The sequence below is a fragment of the Telopea speciosissima genome, chromosome 7, assembly GCF_018873765.1.
Source record: "Telopea speciosissima isolate NSW1024214 ecotype Mountain lineage chromosome 7, Tspe_v1, whole genome shotgun sequence".
NCBI lineage: Eukaryota > Viridiplantae > Streptophyta > Magnoliopsida > Proteales > Proteaceae > Telopea > Telopea speciosissima.
In genome coordinates this window covers 35,520,585-35,526,768 of record NC_057922.1, presented here as the reverse complement: position 1 = coordinate 35,526,768, position 6,184 = coordinate 35,520,585, and the positions used below count along the sequence as shown (strand labels likewise).

General features: G+C 38.6%; 1 non-coding gene across 1 annotated transcript; it reads left to right on the top strand.

Annotated features, from left to right (window-relative positions):
• Positions 1 to 1,442: 1,442 nt before the first annotated feature.
• On the top strand, positions 1,443 to 1,549 carry LOC122670191. Its single transcript, XR_006334166.1, has one exon. It is a non-coding gene; the product is annotated as a small nucleolar RNA R71 (small nucleolar RNA).
• The last annotated feature ends 4,635 nt before the right edge of the window (positions 1,550 to 6,184 follow it).

The window sequence follows — 6,184 nt, the reverse complement described above, 5'->3', positions numbered from 1 at the left end:
AAAGGGTAAGAGGTTCACACTTGCTCCAAGGTCCAATAAGGCATGATCAATAGTGGTATGGCCTATAGTGCAAGAGATGGTAGGGCTTCCAGGATCCTTATGCTTGGCTGCTACTGGCTGTGAGATTAGAGAACTAATGTTAGCAGCCAAGAATGCCTTTTTGGGCATATTGGTGGTCCGCTTTTGGGTGCATAAGTCTTTGAGGACTTTAGCATAAGCGGGGATCTGGGCAATAGCATCCAACAAGGGGATATTCACCTTAACCTGTTTGAACACATCAAATATCTTCTCCACAGAAGGAGACTTCTTCTCAGGGTTGGTCTTTTTAACTTCCTCAACAGAATCCTCTTTGGTTTTCTCAACCAAATCATCTGGTATATCTTTTGGTTCATCAGACGAACCTAGAACAGTAGGCACTTCAATGGCCTCTTCAGAAGGGGGAGAGTCAATAGGAGTATGAGATGGTAAAGACTGAGGTGCACTATCCTGTTGATACTCACGGCCACTCCTTAAAACATAAACAATATTTACTTGTCTGGAGGGCCCTTGGTGCTGTTGGCCTTGTGCAACATTGGTTGGAGGAGCTTGGGTACCTTGCTGAATATGAACCTGATGCCTAGGATTTGGCTCAGGTTGGCTAGGTAACTTCCCTATTTCCCTCTCATACAGGATTGTGACAAGCTGGGTGAGTTGTTTTTCCATGTTATTGTGGCTTGTCATGAGAAGAGCTATCTTGTTGTCCATCTCATTCAGTCTTGTTGCCTCTCCTGTATTGGTAAACCCTGGGGGTTGCTGATAAGGTGCAAGGAGAGGAGGCCTAGCATAATTAATAGAAGGTCCTGGATGAGAACGAGGGGAAAAGGGGTTAGGAGACATTCCTTGGCTTTGTGGTGCATAGTTGAGCCTTTGGGCACCAAGCTGGCCTTGATGGTTAAAGTTGGATGGGCCTGCTTGGTTCCCTTGATTCCATGAGAAATTGAGGTGATTTCTCCATCCTGGATTGTAAGTATTGCTATATGGGTTATTTTGTTAGAGAGCACGTACATTCTCAGTGCTAGAATTGCCCACCAAAGTGTTGGGGCATTCCTCAGAAAGGTGTCCAGGGATTTGGCACCAACTACATACCGACACATGGTTGACCTGGCTGACTGGATTAACTGGAATAGACTCTTTAAGAACTATGGACTTCAACCATTTTATGAGGCTGTCAAGTTTGGCCTCCTTGGCTGGCATACCCTCAATGAGATACCCCTTAGTGGTCCTTTCAGCCTCTTGGAAAGATTTCCATTCCCTAGTCTTATCAGCCAAGTTGGTTAAGAATGTCCATGCATCATTCTCCTCAGAAAAAAAAAGTAAAGTCTGCTGGACACATAGACTCTACAAGTTGCTTGGTCTGATAATCAATACCCTCATAAATAATTTGGCATAGCTGCCATAAGTCAAAACCATGGTGAGGGCATTCTAAGAGGAGGTCCTTGAATCTTTCCATGAATTTAGAAAAGGACTCATGTGGTTTCTGTCTAAACTGGAGGATGTCACTTTTAAGCTTATTGGTCTTGTGAAGAGGAAAGAATTTTCTCAAAAAGATAATGGTGAACTCATCCCATGTATTAATGGAGTTTGTTGGCAGTCCATAGAGCCACTTCTTGGCCTGGTCTTTCAGGGCAAAGGGTATAAACCGAAGCCTAACTACATCATCAGTCAAATTCTAAACCTTAATTAGAACACAGACCTCCTCAAATTCCCTAAGGAAGAGATATGCATCATCATTAGCCATCCCATGGAAATGGGGTAGCATGCTGATGAAGTTGATCTTGAGTTCATAGTTATTCCCTGTAACAACAGGCAGACTAATGCATGAGGGTTGTGCAGCCCTGGTGGGGTAAAACCTATCCTTAAGAGTCTTGGGTTGTTGGTCACCCATGGTCAAAGGTGGTAGAAAAGGTGGTCTTCTAATAAGACGATTACTTGAATCACGAGTCCACACCTTAGCCACCTAAACAAATATGAGGTCTCCTTTAGAAAAATTAAAGAAAAATCAAACACTTAAAAAAAAAAAAAAATAGAAACAAGAGGGAGCCCAAGGTAGATAGTGCATCTCTATCCCTCAAAAAGCGAAACAATGGTTCAAAAGCTGTAAGGATGCCATATAGGTTGACAGGAAGGGAACCCGTATAGTCTTCTATAGCCACCTACGTGCGACTCCAATATGGATTCTGATGTAGAATGGAGGTCTACTATACATTTATGTTTTCAACACTCTCACTATGTCGCTTTCCTGTTATCAAGAGTGGTCACCTCAAAAGATAAGTCACATGTCAATCCACCCAACCAAGTCAAGATGTAGCGTCATAAGTAACTTAATCCTATGAGGGACACCAAAAGAAGGAGGGTTAAAGCATATGAAGGACTTTAGATTGGGCGCACACTATTTGAAACAGAAGAGAAACAAGAAGAGGTTTTCAAAAACTGCTTTTTTTTTTTTTCAAAAAAAAGAAGAGAAAATAATAAACTAAAACACTTCGAACTACTTAAAAATCAGATAAATAAAATGGACAATAATCTCCCCGGCAACTGCGCCAAAAACTTGTTTGAATTAAAATAAAACCGCAAGCGTACAGGTCGAACACGAGGAGATATATGCCACTCTATTTAACTAACTTAAAAGTAATGCAAAATGAACCAAATTAAAGTGTTAAATTAAACTAATTAAACAAACGAAAATCTATGCATCCTAACTCATAAGCATCTAACAAAATTAAGGGATTAAATCGGCGTCCTAACACATGAGCATCTAACCTATCAAACTAAAGCGAATTGAAAGGAATAAAAATGCAGCCACACATACTAACCACATAAAAAGAAATAAGGGAATAAAAATGCATCCATAAACCACAACCATATAAAATTAAAATAAAAGAAATAGAGGGGGAAGAAGAAGAAGATAGAGAGAGATAGAGGAGATAGAGAATGAGATTAAGAGTTTAGATAGTAAAACCTGGATGTGCTTGCATAAATGTAATTGAAAAGCTTGAATACTTGCATAAACTTACCATGGCCTCCTCTTCTAAATCTTCAAGTCTTGTCATCAACTTAAGAACTTAGACTAGAAGGCTTAAAACCTAAACTAGAATTAAAAAATTACAACCCAATTGAAGACTTAAATTAAAATTAAAGCATAAACTAAACCTATTATAACCATTAACTAAAAATCATAAAAGCAAACTAGAACTTAGAAAAGCCAAAAATCACAAATTAGAAGGAGAAGAAGAGAAGAAATTTCAATAAGTGAATGAGCAATTTTTACAAGAGAGGTAGGGGGTATTTATAAGTGAAAGAGGGGAGAAGAGAGAAGAGGTAGGGGGTATTTTCAAAAAGAATATTCTCTTCTCTTTCCTCTTTTACAATGCCTTGAATCCTAAGAAAAAAAAAAAAAAAAAATAGAAAGAAGAAGAAGAGAAGATTGTTTACATAGACCTTCTATTTCTAGAAAAGTAAACTTCCCATTCTAACAAGTGCTTCCTTTTCTTTGTAGATATCTTTTCCAAGCAATAAAATCAAAGCATCTTTGATTTTTCAACCTTCCATAGATGAGAAAATATAAATCTATCCCAAGTAGAATTCCAGAAGTGCCCTTGAGAAGTTGAAGGAGAGAGAGAGAGTAAGGATGATGACTAGGATTCCTTCAAGAATAAATAAAATACTCATTCTGTCCTTCAGAAAACGTGGAGCATGGGGTGCTTATATAGGTCTCACCATTGTGTTCCTTGCGAAAAATCACCCAAAATAGACCCAAATTTCGTCCAATTCGGAGTTGGGGAGCCCAAGATATCTCAAGTTGAAGTTGGACTGTCCAGAGCCTTCCAAATGGGATCTTTCGGGTACAGTAAAGTAACTTCTGATAATTGCATTAAGGCCCCTGGAATCCGAACTTGCGCTTCACTTTGTCCCTATTCGACTGTCAATAATTATAAATAAACCCCTACAGACCATTTTCGCTCGTCGTTACGGAGACGGCCATAACTTCTTCGTTTCAACTCGGAATCAAATGCCGTTTGAACCGTTGCAAAGCTGACTCGATGGGCTATGCATCCATACTATTAACACCTCTAGAAAATTTATAAACATCTCCTTAGCATCATCTCCTCCATTTTCACAATAATTCACCTAAACCCTGAAAAGCACAAGAAAGCACCGAGTAACTCTGTCCAATGTGGTAAAATGTATGCTTTATGCCCTAAGATTTCACACATAATGTGCTCATCAACTACCTTGGATTGACCCAAACCCAGTTGGGTATCCAGACGAAGATGAAGCGGGTCCAATTTGAGTCTTGGGTCTAGTAGGATATTAGGGATTTATTTTAACAAATAATATTTTATTCAGTCAATTTTAGAAAGTGGGATACGTTTGCAATTGTTAGAGTTGGGTAGGAATCTAGGATGTTTTTTTTTATGAAAACAAAAAAAGGAAGTTGACTTAGAAATTTTGGTAGAATACTTAGTGTTTGTCTTGCGCATAGGACGCAAGGTTAAGAGCTACAGCTAAGCATAAGTTATCTTTAAAATTAGTAAAGGTAATATCTAGAGACCTATCACTTATATACATTAGATCTTTAATATATAGCCAAGGCCATGAATAGTTAGTAGGAGATGGAAGAGCATTGGCAATCATTTGGTTTGAGCACCAAATTTCCTTGATCTTCAAACCTATAAGAGCTGCATGATCTAGACTAGTCCTGATACTGTACAATTCTGGTTCTCAGACCGTAGAAGACAGAATATTCCCTGCAGCAAATAACAAAAACTTTCCATTCATCAAAAAAATATACGACCAGCCTACCAATCTTACTCCTGGGGTCGAATTCCTGCACACATTAAAATAGGATATTTAAGCTAAGGAATAGATTTCCATGAAACTCGTTTGCAAATATTGTCGGGCATCTTAAATACAACATTGGGAGAAAAAGGAAGGGGGTGTAAATGTAAATCCGCTATCCAGCGTGAGACCTGATTTATCACCCATATGGCATTTGGTTTCTCAGAGCCAAAGATAACTTTGTTTCTGGCCGACCATATGAAATAGCAAGTAATAATAAACACCTCAAAAAACCAAATATTTGAGGCCTTATCTAACTGTCTTGATGAAAAAAAATTTAAACAAAAGTCGCTCAGGGAATCATAGACCAGAGATTCAGTACGTAATCCCAGAGGTCCAGCCACCCAAATATGTTTGACCCAATCGCATGAAAGGAATAGATGCCAGTAGGATTCAATACTATTTCCACAGAAAGCACAAGAAGGATCGATCTATAGCCATTTGGAAACGGAAGCCTTGATCGGAATTCCTGCATGTATCACACTCCAGAATAAAATTTTAAATTTGGGGTGAATCTTGAGTTTCCAAAAGAAATTCCACCATGAGGAAAACAAAGATTAGGGGTAGCAGGGGAGGAGAGAAGAAAATTAGTAGCAAGTTTAGTACTATAATTACCATTTTTGGCCAGTGTGCACCACCATCTGTCATCTGGATTATTTAAGTTGAAATTTAAAATCATGGGGTGCAGGTTAGCAGGGATTAGGGACTGAACAGAATTAGGAGTAAGACCCCTCCTCAATTTCTATCTGGGCTATGGTGGTCCTTTTGTCCTTGATAGAAAGACTAGAGGTGGTATAATTAGTTAGGCTTAAAGGAAGAGATGGATTCCACTTATCAGTCCAAAAGAAAGTTTTCACCATTCCCTAATTTTCTAATGACCATCTTTTCAAGATTAGGGGTTATATGTGCAATGTTGTTCTAGATTTGTGAACCTCTTTTGGAAGATCAAGCTATACGTGAGTATAGTGGGTATAGTGGGATTGAAAGAATCAATGAATGATCAAGCTATACACAAGCATAGCAGGGTTCAATAGGGTCAAAGGTTCAATTAATTTGTACGCGAGTACAGCTGGGACCAAAAGATTCAAATGGTAATCGAACTATACACAAGTATAGTTGCAATCAAAAGAATCAATGGGGAATCAAGCTATACATGAGTATATCAGGGATCAAAAGTATCAAATTACACGAGAGTGGGGAACTATACGTGAATCTGGTATAACCGAAAGATCAAACTGATAATGATCCAAAAAATCAAATGCACATAAGTGCAAAAGTGGTTGAGGACTTGGTCAAACTATATTCT